The sequence below is a fragment of the Mustela nivalis genome, assembly GCF_964662115.1.
Source record: "Mustela nivalis genome assembly, chromosome: 9".
Classification (NCBI taxonomy): Eukaryota; Metazoa; Chordata; class Mammalia; order Carnivora; family Mustelidae; genus Mustela; species Mustela nivalis.
In genome coordinates, this window is record NC_139028.1 from 54,381,669 (window position 1) to 54,398,503 (window position 16,835).

The 16,835-nt window shown below is 41.7% G+C and overlaps 1 long non-coding RNA gene across 1 annotated transcript in view; it reads right to left on the reverse strand.

The window, feature by feature from the left end:
- Positions 1 to 695: 695 nt before the first annotated feature.
- Positions 696 to 16,835, reverse strand: part of LOC309840637 — a 28,860-nt gene continuing 12,720 nt past the window's right edge. Inside the window, exon 3 of the long non-coding RNA XR_014298727.1 lies at positions 696 to 1,228. This is a non-coding gene — a long non-coding RNA (uncharacterized lncRNA). The remainder of the gene's footprint in view (positions 1,229 to 16,835) is intronic.

Genomic DNA, 16,835 nt, shown 5'->3' on the forward strand with positions numbered 1-16,835 from the left:
TCTCGCTCCCCACTCTCCTCCATCAGCCACCTGGCTTCTGTCACTGACTTTCCTCCTGTCCTTGACCCTCTTCAACAACCGCACCCTGCATTCAAATTCCTCAGCAGAGCGGGGCCTTTTCCCTCATGGCTCCCTTTGCCTAAGTCACAGATCCCAGCCAGGTCACCTCAAAAGCTACTGGCCTCCCTCATGTGCAGTCAGTTGCAAAGTCACAATCCAAAGCCCAGCAACCCCTGCCCCAGGAAGGTGGCCACAGAGTGGTGAACACTTTGAATTATGGTTTTGTAACAATCGTGGCAATAGGTGGCATTCTAGAGGAATCTATAAAGCCCTTGGAAAGTAAGGGAGGTAGGTGCGCCCTGTGGGCAGAGTGGGGACATGCCCAGAGCAGGACATGCTCATCTGAGCAGGCCCGGCGAGGTGAGTGGAAGATGGTGAGGAGGACAAGACGGGGAAGGGTTCTAGGCAGGAGGCAAAGGTGGACCAGGGCGGGGAGATGTAAGCAGAGGTGGCCTGTGCATCTTCCATTCCACGAGGTCCAGTCACCTGTGCTACACCTTTGACGGCGCTTTGTATAAACTCCTCACTTCTACTGAAGCTTTCAAAAAAAAAAAATGCTACTCAGCTTTTATGGAAATAAGTCTGTTTCACATTTCATCAGTTTCCATCGTGTGTTATTGAGTCATACAGTAACAACCACCCCAGCAGGAATAAACAGGGGAGGATCCTGCAGAACTGCCTCTCATTAAACAGTAACTGATGGCGAGGCCCTCCATTAGTGGGAGTGAACGTCTGCACACAAATGAGAGGGCCCCCGCCCAGCTGCAGAACTCTGCCCTCCACAGGTGTCAGTGGGAGCACTTGCAGAGGAAACAGAGAGCCTCAGTTTACTTGGGAACATGGTGATATGAAGGTTAGTTATGAGAACCTCGACAAAAACCAAGGGGACAAGGGAGGCATTTGGCATCTTTGGGAAAAAAGATGTATGTAGGCTAGATACAGCAGTTTGGCCACGAGTGCCCAGGGAACTCCTCTCTTCTGGGCACTCCTTGGACTCCTTGGACTCCTGGGTCGTCCAGCTGCCTGTCACCACCAATCTGGCCTCTCCCAGAAGCTCAGCGGTTCTTAGAGAGACAATGGCTACCATCTCCTGCAGGCTCGCTTCCTGCCATCTGGTAGGAGGTGGTGGTGGCCGTGGAGCTGGGCCAGGGCACAGCTCTGTGTATACCTGGAAGACAGAAGGAAGCTTTGCATTTTATGGGGAAAGAGGGAGAGTTGGGATCCCTGTGCTCATTGTTCATGGCGCACCAGGCCTTCAGAAAGAACATATACACAAGGAAGCGAGTTAGGGTTGGTGATCCCTGGTCCCTGAAGCCGTGTGCCTACAGGAACAGCCTGCTCTTGCCGGGAAGCTGGCCCCACTCCCTCTATGGGATGCTTGCCCAAGAAAGCACAGCAGACCTGGTCTGTCCCTGTGGCCTGGTAAGAGAGGCATGCCAAAAGCAGACGTGTCGAGTGACAGAGGACAGAGCAAACAAACAGTGACATGAAAGTCGGGAAAGCTCATGCCGCAACCAGGAGAGAGACACATGTAGTGAGCCAGAATTCTACAAATGCGTGGTGACTGGGTAACTATGTTCCTCTCCTGTTAGGTGTGTGTGTCATCCTGCCCTTGGGAGCCTCCAAGTCTTCCATGTTCACACAGCATGGTAACCTAGACTGCTGGGTTAGGATGTGTCCCAGTCACTTAATTATGTGCTTGCTTCTTTTTTTTTTTTTTTTTTTTTTTTTAATATTTTATTTATTTATTTCACAGAGATCACAAGTAGGCAGAGAGGCAGGCAGAGAGAGAGAGAGAGGGAAGCAGGCTCCCTGCTGAGCAGAGAGCCCGATACGGGACTAGATCCCAGGACCCTGAGATCATGACCTGAGCCAAAGGCAGCGGCTTAACCCACTGAGCCACCCAGGCGCCCATGTGCTTGCTTCTTGATACCTGCATCCAACTGAAAATCCCACAGAATCTCGGAAACCAACACAGACATAAATGCTCATGCTCATTTGATGAAGGAATGAAGGAAGGAAGAAAAAATGAATGAGTTTATAGAATTTTTTGGTAAAGATTCATTTATTTAGTTTAGAGAGAGAGAGCATGAGTGGGAGCAGCAGAAGAAGAGGGCGAGAGAGAATCCCAAGCAGACTCCATGCTGTGTGTAGAGCCCGAAGCGGGGCTCAATCTCCCAACCCTGAGATCACAACCTGAGCCAAAATCAAAAGGCAGATTCTTTTTTTGTTTTAAGATTTTTATTTATTTATTTGACAGACCGAGATCATAAGTAGTCAGAGAGGCAGGCAGAAAGAAAGAGGAGGAAGCAGGCTCCCTGCTGAGCAGAGAGCCCAATGTAGGGTTCGATCCCAGGACCCTGGGATCATGACCTGAGCCAAAGGCAGAGGTTTTAGCCCACTGAGCCACCCAGGTGCCCCAAAAGGCAGATTCTTAACCGGCTGTACCACCCAGGCTTCGCTAGAACATTTTTATAATCACTATCTCACTTGCTCTGCTCCCTAAAATTCTGTGAGTTTGGAAAAGCAGGCTTTATTGACCCCATTTAATAGATGAGAAAGCAAACTCCGTGAGGCCCTAGTAGCAGCTGGAGTTAAGTGGCAAAGCCTTCTCTCAGAGCAGAACTTCAATTTCACATCCCTGTTCCCAGGGAAGAATGAAATGAGCCAGTGTCACCTCCTGATGGGAGAGAGGAGACAAAGCTCTCTGGTCTAACTCTCTGGCTTTGTGGACAGGGACAGGGACAGGAGGCCTTGAGAACTAGTGGCAAAATAGAGACTTGAACCCGGGTCCCCCTGCTCCCAGCCCAATGTACTGTCCTGTGAACACACAGCGTATCCCTCTGCCTATCTGTGTATCAGTCCAGTTGATCTGGATGCTGGTACTGATGGAGTGACAGGCAGGGAAACGATGATAAGAGGCCTGAACAGACAGCTTGGTGCCCACGTTGCTGTCAACCATGTCAAAAGTGGGTTGTGGGGGGGCGGGGGCAGGCGCCCACCATCCCAGCTGTGCCGTACCTGTTTTGGTCCTGGCAGCTGAGGGAGACACTGAATCCAAAGGAACCAGATTCCCCTGTTGAGCTTTCTCCTCTGGAGTCTCAGCAGACTTTTCTTCACTTAAAAAAAAAAAAAAAAAGTGAGAGGGGTGCCTGGATGGCTCAGTGGGTTAAGCCACTGCCTTCGGCTCAGGTCATGATCTCAGGGTCCTGGGATCGAGTCCCGCATCAGGCTCTCTGCTCGGCAGGAAGCCTGCTTCCCCCTCTCTCTCTGCCTGCCTCTCTGCCCGTCAAATAAATAAATCTCTCTCTGTCAAAGGAAGGAAGGAAGGAAGGAAGGAAGGAAGGAAGGAAGGAAGGAAGGAAGGAAGGAAGAAAGAAAGAAAGAAAGAAAGAAAGAAAGAAAGAAACAATTAAGTTTATCCTCCTACCATCTCACATGTATCACATTAACAGATATTTATCCCAATACCAGGAAAACCATGCTCATGACCACTGCTGCGGCCAGGAGTAACTTGGGTAAGAGGGAGATAGCCAGCATGGCAGCTTGGATATGGGTCATGCCCTCCCACAGCCACCACTGAGACCCAGCCCACACATCCTTCGTCCCCTTCTGAGTCCATCGACAATACACAGTTTCCAGGACACTGCAGTTTTGACCCTGCATCTCTCTGGTCCTCCACCTGCAGGCTTTCTCTAGAGCATAAAATTTGTTCAACCTGCAAGGCAGCCCAAAAGTACCAGCCAAGGACAGTCTTCAGCCAATGAGGGACAAGAGCCTGGAAGAAGACTCCAGCTTCCCCACCTCGCGATGAAACAGTTTATCTAAATAATTGCCCAGGCAGTAACTTATCTAAATAATTACCCAGGCATCTTTTAGCAGAATATATTTAACTTCCTGATACTAGGAGCCATAGGAGGCATTTTTCGGTGGTTTCTCATCACTGAATGTCCTACAGAGCAGATGACTGTTTGCAGGACACTGTAATCAGAACAATGGTTCTCACTACATGCCAGGTGTTCTGCATTTCTCATCTAAGTCTTATAATAGCCCAGTCCTAACAGTATTATCATTCCAGCATGTTATGGATAGGAAAACTAAAGCGTGGAGAAATTAACTTAAAATTAACTTGTTCAGGGTCCTATAGCTGGTCGGCAGTGGAGCCAGATACAAACTTGGATCTGCTCAGGTTTGAAGGAACCCTGTGTGTTCTCTCCAACTATTTCACACTGTCTCCTGGAGCTCAGATTGTGTCCTTCCCCATACTGCATTCCAGAGAAAAAGGCAAGTTGAAATAGGAACTGAGAGTCCAGTTTCAAAGAAAAAGTCTATCAGCAGTGTCAAAAGAGCCTTCCAATTCTGTGGTTCAAAGCTCTGCGAGATAACATTCCCACATTTGTGCTTGCGGTCATAAAATCCTCTACACAGTTTGCTATTAAACCTTGGAAACATCTCTGATTCTCACCTTGCAATGGCCTGTTGATAATCTGTTCCTATTTGCCCCTCCTCACCCCTCTGTACTCCATCTCCAATGTACAAGAAGAACCAAAATGTCCAACCATTGTGAACTTTCTGGAAGAGGTAAATGGGTGAGTAAAAGCTATATCTAATGCAGGAGTGGCACACTTTCTCTTCAGGGGACCAGATGATTGATTTTGTGTGTGTGTATAAATAATAATAGTAAATATTATCTGGTAAATGACAAGCTTTGTGGGTCACATATGGGTCTATCACAAGTATTTAACTTTGTAACATGAAAGTAGCTGTTGACAATAGCTTAATGAAAGAGCATGACTGTATTCAAATTAAACTTTACAAAAAACAGGCTGCAAGCTAGATTTGGCCCTAAGGTCATAACTTCCCAGCCTTCTGACCTTATTGATAGAGACAAAGGCTGGAGAGTTTCATGGGTATAAGCTTCAGTTTAGGAAGGAGAAGTTGTTCTGAAGATGGATGGTAGGGATGGTTGTACAATAATGTGAATGTACTTAACAACACTGACCTATACACTTAAAACTGGCTAAAAGTGTATGTTTTATGTTGTGTATATTTTAGTCAGTATTTTTAAAACATGGTTAAGGAAAGTATGTGTATAGGCAAGAAACTTGGAAACACAAAAACATTTGCTACATTGGGGTAGGCTGTGGGTGACTTTCTTCCATATGTTTGTTACTATAAAGTGTTTGCAAAGAATAAAAACTTAGAGAAGAAAAGTGGGCAAAGGACTTGAATAAACTAATCTCCAGAAAAAGATATACAAATGGCCGGTAAGCGCAGGAGAAGATGCTCACATCACTAGTCATTAGGGAAAAGCAAACCAAAACCAGGGGGCATCCCCTCACGTCCGCTAGGCTGGCTATACTAAAAACATGAATAAATGACAGGTGTCAGGGAGGGTGTGGAGAAACTGGAATTTTCATCCACTGCTGGCCGGAATATAAAATCATACAACTTCTTTGGAAAACAGTCTGGCATTTCCTCAAAAGCGTAAATATAAAGTTACCATAATGACCCAGCATGTACCGTTGTTCCTAGATATATACTCAGGAGAAGTGAAAACACATGTTCCTGTAAAAAATTATACATGAATGTTCCCAATAGCATGACTCATACTAGCCACGAGTGGAAACAGCCCATCAGCTGATGAATGGATCAACAAAAGGTGGTGTATCTTTACACCCCTCTCTCTCCTCTCCTCCCCTCCCTGCCATGAAACCAGCTCTCCCTGTCTTCCCATCCCCTTGTCGGAAGCCAGTGGCAAGATTCTGTAGGTTGACTGGGGAGACGAGAATGACAAAAATGGGTTTTAAGAGCTGCCAGCTAAGGCCATCAGCCATTTTGCTCCTGCAATAACTCACGAGCAGAATTCTGAAAGCTGTACCTCTAGGTGACTCCTGGTGGCTAGAGCGGCTCCTTTTCATGACAGATCTGCCAACACTTAGGCCACAAATTTGTCACTGCTCACACTTCTTGGATGAAGGTGGCTGAAACTGACTTTATAGGAACCACTTTGTCACCTCTCAGCTCCTCGGCTCTCTGGGTGTCCTTTTCCTAGTCATGGAATGGCTTTTGAGTGGAAGCTTTTCTTCAAGACCCACCAGCCATGACCCTGTGCAACACAAGCAGCAGCAGTTGGTCAACTTCTCTATCGAAGCTCTGCTCACCCCAAGTCCTGACAAGTTTGGTGAAACCTCTGGATTACCCAGTTTTCTGCTCTCAGTCATGGATGTTGATAAGGACTCTGGTCAAGAAAGCAAGACTTTGCCTTTCTTTAAGGATTGTAGCTATCTTGAAATGTCATTTATTCCATATCCCTGAGTTTCCATTATCTCATATTCACAGAGTATGCTTTCTTGACAGTATTTTAAGTTCTGGCAGCTACTAGTAAGTGCTCCCACATGCCCTTTACAAAGTGCTTTCACATCAATTATTTCTTTACTGTTGCTCCTTTTTGAGTCAAGAATCAGGAGTTTAGTTCATTAAGTTCTCCCTTGTTATAAAAGTTCATATTATTAATTTCTCTCTAATTCCTGATTTATTTGAACCTCAAAAAAATTTTATAGTCATTCTGTTATATTTATTTCCATTATGGTTTGTCATTTACTCCATAAATTGCTTAATAATGTTAAAATTTCTGTACAACTATCTTTTTTAGTTATTGCTTCTTACACCCTATTCCTGCCCCCTGAGTTCAGGGGGAATCTTGTTCAATTTTCCCCTCCCTCTCCAGTGAAAATTTAACTATGTGTAGAATTTGAAGTTGGCAAGTACTTTTTTTCTCAAGATTTAGAAAATACTTATTCCACCATCTCCTGGCCTTTATTGTTGACATGGAGAAGTCTGTGGATTCTGTTTTTCCTTCTGACTGTACTTAAGATTTTTTGTTTAAAAACTTTATCTTTGGTGTTTGCATTTTCAGTATAACGTGGCTATAGTATATATTTTTAAATTTTTAGTATTTTTAATATTGCTTGGGACTCATTGGGATTCTTAAATCTGAAGATGTCTTACGTAAGTTTCAGAAAATTCTCAGTAATTATTTTTTAATGTTACCTATTCTCTCTCTCTCTCTCTCTCTTTTTTTTTTTAAGAGGTATTCATTTATTTTAGAGGAGTGGGGAGAGGTTAAGAGTGAGGGAAAAAAGCAGATTCCCACACAGTGGGGAAGCCCGATGCAGGACTCCACATGGGCTTCCACACAGGGCCTGATGCAGGACTCAAGGTAGAGCTCAATCCCATGACCCTGAGAACTGAGCCAGAACCAAGAGTCATATGCTTAACTGACCGAGTCACCCAAGTGCCCCTACCTATTCTCTCTCTCTCTATATATATATATTTTTTTTGAGCTCCAGTGTTTTTTTAAATGGGCTTCATGCCCAACGTGGAGCCCAACGCAGAGCTTGAACTATGACGCAGAGATCAAGACCCTGAGATGAAGAGTCAGGCACTTAACCAAGTGAGCCACCCAGGTGTCACTTAAACTCCTATTAAACATATGAAACTTCCATCCTCCCCATTTAATTTTATATTTAATATAAATATTTATATTTAATAATATTTAATAATTATTAATAATTTAATAATTTAATTTAATAATATTTCACTGTATTTTCAATATTTTTACCTATCAGTGCTCATTTCTCTGTGCTCATAAATTAGATTGAGTGCATGGTTTTAAAAGTAGTTTGTTGGTTGTTTTTTCAAAAAGATTTTATTTATTTGACAGAGAGAGAGAGCCAGAGAGCACAAGCAGGGAGGCAGAGATCCAGAAGGAGAAGCAGGCTCCCGGCTGAGCAGGGAGCCCAATGCGAGGCTCCATTCCAGGACCCTGAGATCATGTCCTGAGCCAAAGGCAGACCCTTAACCAACTGAGCCACGCAGGCACTCCTAAAAGTAGTTTAAAGAATCTGTTTCACCCATCTACTGGCTTTTTAAAAAAATTGCCATAGCCCTCCTTTTTCTAGAGCATTAATCATGATCTGTTTGCTTTTTGTTTTAGTTTTGTAAATCCTGCCCAGTACTTTTCAAATCCACCTGCCCGTTCTTTTGCACAGTGCCTTTCTTTTCTTAGAATTTCTATTTCTTTTTTGTAATTCTTTATCTTTTAAAAACACTTATAGTCTCTCATATTCTGTGTTATGAAATTCTTGGAATGCTCTCATTTTTGTTTGTTTCATTGATTTTTGTCATTGCTTCATTATGGATTTTAAAGTTTGTGATCTTTAGCTCATCTCCAGCCGGGCTTTGCTGTTAAAATCCTGTACAGCTCGGGGTGAGGGAATGTTCCTCTGAAAAGAGATTGTGGCAAAAGGAGTCAGGAGCCAATTTTTTTTTTAAGATTTTATTTATTTTTAAAGATTTTATTTATTTTTATTTATTTATTTGACAGAGAGAGAGAATACAAGCAGGAGTAGTGGGAGAGGGAGAAGGAGGCTTCCTGCTGATCAAGGAGCCAGATGCAGGGCTCCATCCCAGGACCCTGGGATCATGACCTGAGCTGAAGGCGGACACTTAACACCTGAGCCACCCAGGCACCTGTCAGGAACCAATTTAAAGAGCTGGACAAAGATGGGACAAGTTAAGCTTAAGTAAGAATAATATCTGTAATTGATTGGGATATCTCATCTATGTTTAAAGCCATGAGTTATGACACCTTAAGAAAATGTATTAGTCTCCTTTGGAAGTGTACACACTGTATGTAAAGGTAACTAAAGAGTTGATAAGAAGTGTTTCTTTATAGAAGAATTCCAACTAATAGATAAAGAAGCAATAATACAATGAGAAATCACTATTTTGTAATTTCAGGTGATGTTAATAGTTGTCAATGATCATCAGTGGGCTGCTAACATCACAGAGAATGCGAGATCCAACATGCTTTTAAAAAGAAATACACAGCCCCATTGTGGTCACTGCAACTTTTAACACAAACTTAAGAGCCCCGAAGTTTCAGATCTTGAATGCAAGGATATGATTTTAAGCACTTAAAATGTGACTAGACCATTAAGTTTACTTTGTATTGAGTTATAAACAATTTTTTTAAAGGTAGTCCCAGAGATTGAATCATTTTCCTATAGCATACAGCTATACCATTTAAAAAGATATATCCTGTATCCTGGAGGCCCAGTTATTTGGGTGCACTAGAAATCTCAATGTGCTTTCTTTATGAGCTTCGCAGTTTACAACCCATGCTTGCCTATTGGGTGACCACAAAGTGTCCACAGCCATTTGTATGACAACTTCCTACTCCATCAGTCCTACTCCTGGGCATATAAATGCAGCTTTAAATGACTTCATAGAGAGAAATAGATTGAGAAAGAAATTTTAACCTATAGACATTAGCAGGACTTAGTTGAGGCAGCAGCAGAATTATGGCATATAAATGTTCTGTGAACCCAAGCAAAGTTTAACAATAGCACTTTATTATTCATAATCTTAAAGGATGCTCAGTAGCCAGATCCTTGGTGAGAAATAAAATCAGGACTTTAAAGAGAAAAACCCCTAGAAAAAATTCCATTGCAGTTGTCCTCTTCTGATTGATACAATGAGCTTTACTAGTTCCTTTCCATTAATGATGTGGGGACCTAAACAATTCAGTCAAAAGTCCTTATTTTTAATCCTCTCTGCCATTTGTTTCTGGTACACTAGGTTCCTGTTCTTTTGTGAAAAGGCTGGGAATGAAAGGCAAAGTGTCACCATCTGAATAGAAATCAAGCATGAGAACTTATTACAGGCCCAGGTGAACTGGAAATGAAATAAACAGTCACTATACCCCAAACAGGAAACCACTAATTAGATTTTGTAGCTAAGCATAAATGCCTCCTAAGCTGCATGTTAATACAGAAACTCAGCATATCTTGATTCAATTTACTTAAATCAAAGGATGCACTGGCTGGATGTGTCCCCAGAGGCTTAATTGTGCTAAACATCCTACATCAATGGTTGCATTGAAATGTAAATAATGCCGTGAGCCACCATTTGTGTCTACAGTGTTTTGAAGTCAGTCATTCTAAATTGGGATTTTTACCTTGGCCTTGGGAAAATGTCAAAAATGGCCAGAACTCATTCCTAGGTCAGACAAATACATCTATATTAGAAAAACACAAAGCAGGCCCCTAACTTTAAGTCCCCAGACCCATCTGACAATTTGTTAATTAAGAAACTTTAGCCATGAAACAGTCCTCAGTAAGGGTGTGAGATTGACAAGCTTTAGGATTGCTGTCAGGTGACCAAAAGCACAAACAGGATGGCCTGCTTTTGACAGTGTCATTATATCAGGAGGGAAGCAGGAAGGACCAGAAGAGAGCTCAAGAAGGACAAAAAGAAAGATGAGTAAATGGAAAGTGGGGAACTCTTTGCTTTGTAGAAATGCAACACAGGATGGTTGAACACATAGCACTTGAAGACATAAGCCCAACACTTCATCCTCACACAGCCGAGTTCAATGACCATCAGAATAAACTGAGAGTCAATCAGAAATACAGAGCTCAGAGGATAGGGCAAATATTTTATATAGATACAGATATCAATTTATTTCCTTCGGTTAACTTTCTATCAGAAGATTATTCCATCAGAATAATCTGTCTCCCAGGATCTTCCAGGTCTGGAGAACAATGGTGACTACCTAATTTTGAAACTTACCCATACTACCCCCAACCCCTCTGCCTCCCCTAAAAAATCTGTAAGGAAGGAGCTTGAAAGTGCCTGAGGCCAGAACTGGCAGCCCCAGGAAGCATTAATTTCAGGAAAGTATAAGATACTAAGAAAGGGGTGGCACTAGTTGGAGACAAGGTCATCAGTTATAGGAGAGAAATAATAGGGGTAAGTTAAGGGGTAAGTTCCTGCAGAAACAAAAGAAAATAAAATATGGCAATCTCTCTGCTTCAGAGCACCATTAGATGACAATATTTTCCATAAAAGAAAGTGCATAGAAGAGGTTAAAACTGATACAATAGGGTGCTCCTGAGCTAGAAACTTTGCCCATGAAATTAACTGGGGTAGAATATAGACACATCCATATAAAACTAACATAAAAATGAAAATGAGAAAATACAAATCAAAGCATTTCCACTGATGAAAATTTTCTCCAAAAACAACCATAAAACTAAAGAAATCTGTAACACAAAACTCCAAGTTGAATCAAATAGTCTCCAACAAGGATTTAAGGCTCAGACATAGAAAATTTAAGAATAAAAAAAGGGGCATAGGAGAAATGAAATGAGAGTTGACTTAACTAAATACGGAAACAGAAGAAAAGGACAAAATCATATCAGAAAAAAAAATCAGAATCTGCCCTCCCATAAGTGTCAGGAATAGCCTCTATTGGCCTCCATTCCTTCCCCCCACTCCCCACCCCACTCCTTCCCCAAGTCTTCAGCACCATCCCGCTCTGCCTCTTATGTTTATGAGAACAAGTTCTGTATCACTTCACCACCATTGCGGCCACCATGTGAAATCCTTAAGCGTCCTTGATCCTGGACCTTCCCTATATTCAGAATAAATGAGCTATTCACAGCATAATTTTATAGCATAATTTTATCTTTCCCTTACTTATGTGGTAAGGTACAGTATTCAGGTAAATGTAGCCCGTTGAAAAGAAACTCTTCTGAGTGTGCAGAAATATTCTCAATTGTAAACGTAGATTCCTGGGTTCCTACCATATTGTCCGGTATCTTATACTCTGGTGAGCCTGAGAAAATGATTTAAGGAACACTATGTAAAACCACACACATCCAAAGATGCAACATTTGTGATAGGTGGAATTCTAACCATGGAGATTTATTTTATGTTGGCCACTATTACCATTCCACCAAAAATATTTGTCTATTATTGCGTATCTAAGGACATTCAATGTATTCTCCTACTTGATTTCAAAAAGAATGATAGAGGGGCGCCTGGGTGGCTCAGTGGGTTAAGCCACTGCCTTCGGCTCAGGTCATGATCTCAGGGTCCTGGGATTGAGTCCCGCATCGGGCTCTCTGCTCAGCGGGGAGCCTGCTTCCTCCTCTCTCTCTGCCTGCCTCTCTGCCTACTTGTGATCTCTCTCTGTCAAATAAATAAATAAAATCTTTAAAAAAAAAAAATGATAGAAGACAAGTATTACTATTTTCTGCCTTTTTCAGATGAGCAACTTAGAAGCCAAGTCCACACAATTAAGAGGGGTCAGAGCCAAGATTCAAAACCAGTTTGGTTTGGTTTCAGTATCCATGACCTTTCCCTCTACCAGTCTGCTCTGGAAAAATAAGAACTTGACATAAATTGTGCATCATGGTAACTTCTGACCCCAGACATAACCTTAGTTGAGAGCTATGCATCTTGGAAGGTCACGCAACTATCTGAAAGAAGGGCATGAGGGGAAGAACATCCCAAGCAAGTTGAACTTTTGAACAAAAATTTTAAAGTGGACTATAAAAACAATCAATAGATTTATCCTCATCCCCAAGGAGATAGAAATGTAGTAACAGTATATTTAGACAACTCAGTAACACAAAGATGGAGTCTATCCTTCAAAAGAAGAAAAAAATGGCAAATTTCATATATCTTGGGAAGAAAATTTCTTTGAAAAAATCCAATGGAAATTTTTTGAACTAAAAAAGATAATTTAGACCAGAAACAACAAAACCAAAAAATAGTAGTTTAGACACAGATGAAAAGAGACTTTGTGAATTAGAAGGCAGATTTTTAAAAAATTACCTGGAATGTGGCACTGAGAAGCAAAAGGATGAGTAATAGAAAAGAAACATTAAGAAAACATGGAGAATACATACCAAAAGAAAGTCAAACATAGATCTCTTAAAATGTCCAAAAGGAGGGGTGCCTGGGGGGCTCACTTGGTTGGGTGACTGCCTTTGGCTCGGGTCATGGTCTCAAGGTTCTAGGATTGCCCCACATACAGCCCTGCATCCACATCAGGCTCCCTGCTCAGTGAGGAGTCTGCTTTTCCCTCTGCCTCAGCCCCTCCCCCTGCTCGTGCTCACTCTCTCTCAAATAAATAAAATATTTTTTAAAAAAAGAATATACAAGAGAAGAAATTAAAATAAATGGAGAGAGAAAAATCTTCAAGATTATGGTTGAAATTTTTTGCAAATCCAATAAATCTGTGTTCTCATATTTTAAAAGTTCAAGTACCAAGCAAGATTTTTAAAAAAACATAGTACTAGATATAATCCAGTACAATTTATGAAGATGAAAGTTCAAGTAAAATATTCAAACCTGCAAGAAAATGAGAATTGATCGGCAGGAGTGAAGACTAGGAAAAGCTAAGGGAACATGATGTAGTCTGGGTAAAAGATGGTTGGGCAAGACTGGTCTCAAGGGAATTGTTGAAAAATTAACTGATTCATAATATGTTTTGCAGGCCAAAACTAACAGAATTTTATTTCTTTGTCTAATAAAAGTTCTCACTATGTGCCCACATTCCACTATTTGCTAGAGGTATAGCTGTAAACACACAAAGTAGAATATGAGAGAAAGGGATTAATTAAGACTGATTCTTACATTTGGAATTTAAGCAGCTGACTAGAGAGTGGTATAGTTTCATAGAGTTGGGGGTGGCAATTAGCCTTTATTGAGCCCTCTTAAGACAGATTCATGCTAGATGTTTTATTATTAACATTATCTAATTTAATCCTCACAATAAATTTATGAGATACATATTTTATCCCACTATTTTATGTACAGAGAAGATAAATTAGTCCAAGACATCACAATGAACTAACCCAGTATTCAGACATAGGTCTGTCTGAGGCCATACCATAGCAAACAGCTTTATGATTCACAACTTGGGTTGCTTAGTTGGTTAAGCACCTGACTTTAGCTCAAGCCATGATCTTGGGGTTCTGGGTTCAAGCCCTGTGTTGGGCTTCCTACTCAGTGGGGAGTCTGCTTCTCCCTTACCCTTTTCCCCCTTCCTCCTTCCCTCTCCCCCTCTCTCAAATAAATAAATAAATATTTTAAAATTGCAAAATGTTTTCATATTTGTGCCTTGATTCACTTTCACAACAATCTCATTAAGGAGATAAAGAGCTCTCATCATTTTCCTCGTTTCATGAATAAGGAAATTGCAGTTCAAAAAAGTTCAGTAACTTGTCCTGGGTCATGCAGTTAGTAAATGACAAGTCTTAGACTCATACCCAGGCCTCTCCTTCTCCACTATCTGTAATCTCTCCAGTATACCTTGACAATGTCACCAAAACCAGAGCCCAAGTAATTTCAGAGAGGGCAGTGTGATGGTGTTCCATTCCTGACAGGGAGGAGACCCTAAAAAGAGTAAGAGGAGGAGAATAAGGAGAAGGAGGAAGCAAATTTACCAGAAATGGATAAAGGCACTCCAGCTTCTCATAAATCACTGGTTCTCCAAGACTGGTCTCTCAATTATTAGCACCAGCATCACCTGGGAACCTACTGAAGATGCAAATTCTCAGGCCCCACAGCAGACCTATATTAGAAACTCTGGGCATAAGCCTGGCAGTCTGTTTTTACAAGCCCTCCAGGTTTTTCTCATACAAGGCAGAGTTTGAGAAACACTGTCTTAAATCATAATCTTCCCAAGACTGTGCCCCTTTTCTAGACCAGGTGAGGAAGCCCCAAGCAGTCTTGAAGTCAACTGCTCCTACTTTTAACAGAATAGTGTGGAAATGATGCTTAAATCTGACAATGAAGCCCATAATGAAGCTTTAGGAAAGGAAATTAAAATAGAGCTTTCTCAATAAATCCTTACCTAGGATATCTAACCTTCTAAGCTCAAGGTCTGTAATTTCATTTTTCTTCCAAATTTTATTGTCTTACTTTTACAGCAAGTTTCTGCAAATGATCCTTCCAGGAAATAACCAGGCTAACTCCATGCAGATTTAATTAGCATATTGATGTGGCCTCCAGAATATTAAATTAATAGTGTGTCATCATATATTCATACTTGTGGACACTACTCTTTTTTTTTTTTAAGATTGTATGTATATATGTATTTAGAGCATGAGCAGGGGGAGGGGCAGAAGCAGAGGGAGAAGGAGAGAGAATCCCAAGCAGACTCCATGCTGAGTGCAGAGCCTGACAGAGGGCCAGATCTCACGACCCTGAGATTGTAACCTGAGCTGAAATGAAGAGTGAGATGCTTAACCGACTGAGCCATCAGGCACCCCCCTATTTTAAAGATTCTTGATTTCCTCACCTTTAAATTACTAAACTTTCAAGGTTGTTGTGAAGACTAGGCACAATATAGTGTTTGTCACCAGTATGTGCCTAATAAATGGCATCTAATGTTTTGATATTTTTAGCTTAATCTTTTGAATCTAAATTTCCTAAATGGCCCCAAATAAAATTTTTACTCTAATAAAACTATGAATAGCCTGAGAACATTATAGGGACCTAAATTTTTAATTTTAAGAAACTCTAAGGACAGGAGAATAAGCACAGTAAAAAAAAAAAAAAAAAAAAAAAAAGCCCTTGTATTTCCCTTTTTCTTAACCATAAAACAGCAAGTTGGATAGTTCTTAAGGGCTGTAAGTTGTTACTATCTAAGAGAGCATGGAAGGGAAGGAACCATGAACAGAATGGTGCCAGTAGAAGAGAAAGTGCTCACAGAGTGGGGCCTTGAGGACTACTAGGAAAATGAGTGGTTTCCATCCTACCGGTAATGCATGTGTATGAGCTCAGTCTGCCTGCCTTGTAATCTGGGCTTTCTAGCGTGTGTTCTTGTGCAAGTCACTTAATATTTCTGTACTTCATCTCTAAAACAGAGACCAAGTAGCACGGAAATTGCCCAGCACATAAGACTAAAATGTCTCTGATGGTTTCATGTGATCCAAGCACCGTCTAAGTTTATATGTACGAACATGTTTGACCCTCAGGACAATCCTAGGAACTTTCATCATTTTACAGCCAAAGAAACTAAGTCCAGAGAAGTTGAGCAATTTCTCCCCAGGATCCCATAGCTAGTCAGTTGCAGGCCCAGGATTCAAACCCAGATAGTCTGGATCCAGAACCTTCTTTTCATCTACCTTATGTATCTCCCTTGCAAAAAAGAGGAGCAATTATTACCACCACCACCGCATTTTCAGATGACGGTGTAAGGTCCTTGTTCAAACTCTACAAAACAGATGTTGACAGGTGTTCAGAACACATTATCAGGCCCAGCTCTCGAACTCTATCCCAGCTCTCAGCGACCTAATCTATTGGAGTAGATAAGATACATAGACAGAGGCCAGAACTTGCTCACTACTTATCAGATGTACAAAGGAAAAGAGGAGGAAGGGAAGAGAGAGAGAAGGAGCCTGTAGCTCTCATTTCCTATAACTTCTTTTACCTTTTTCTCAAGCCCTCATCCCACTCATGTGATGTGGGAAGGATGTGAGGGGGAGTTGGAAAACTTAAAACTTCGGGGAAAATGTGCTTCTTCCCCTTGTCTCCTTCCAGTTCCTGCTTCCAGAACCTGCTGTTCGTTGGTTGTGTGATTAGCATCCCGTGGACCTTTCTCTCACTAAAGTTAAAGAGTGACGTCTTGCTCACTAACGTGGCCTACCATGGGTCTCACTGGAACCACTGGTCCTCTCAGACATCTACAACTGCTTTGAAGTCACGACTGTGGGGGACTGGCTCTGCCCTTTGCTATGGTGTCTCTTCACTTCTGTTACGGACAACCCCTTTGGCCTTTGGAGCTCATCAGCCAATATCTCCAAAGGACTGAGACGTCCCACTGCCTGAGACGCACAAAGAACTTCTTGATCCCCTAGGATCGTAGAAAACTAAAGCCAAACTCTTGGGCACTTGTTTTAACAATTTCT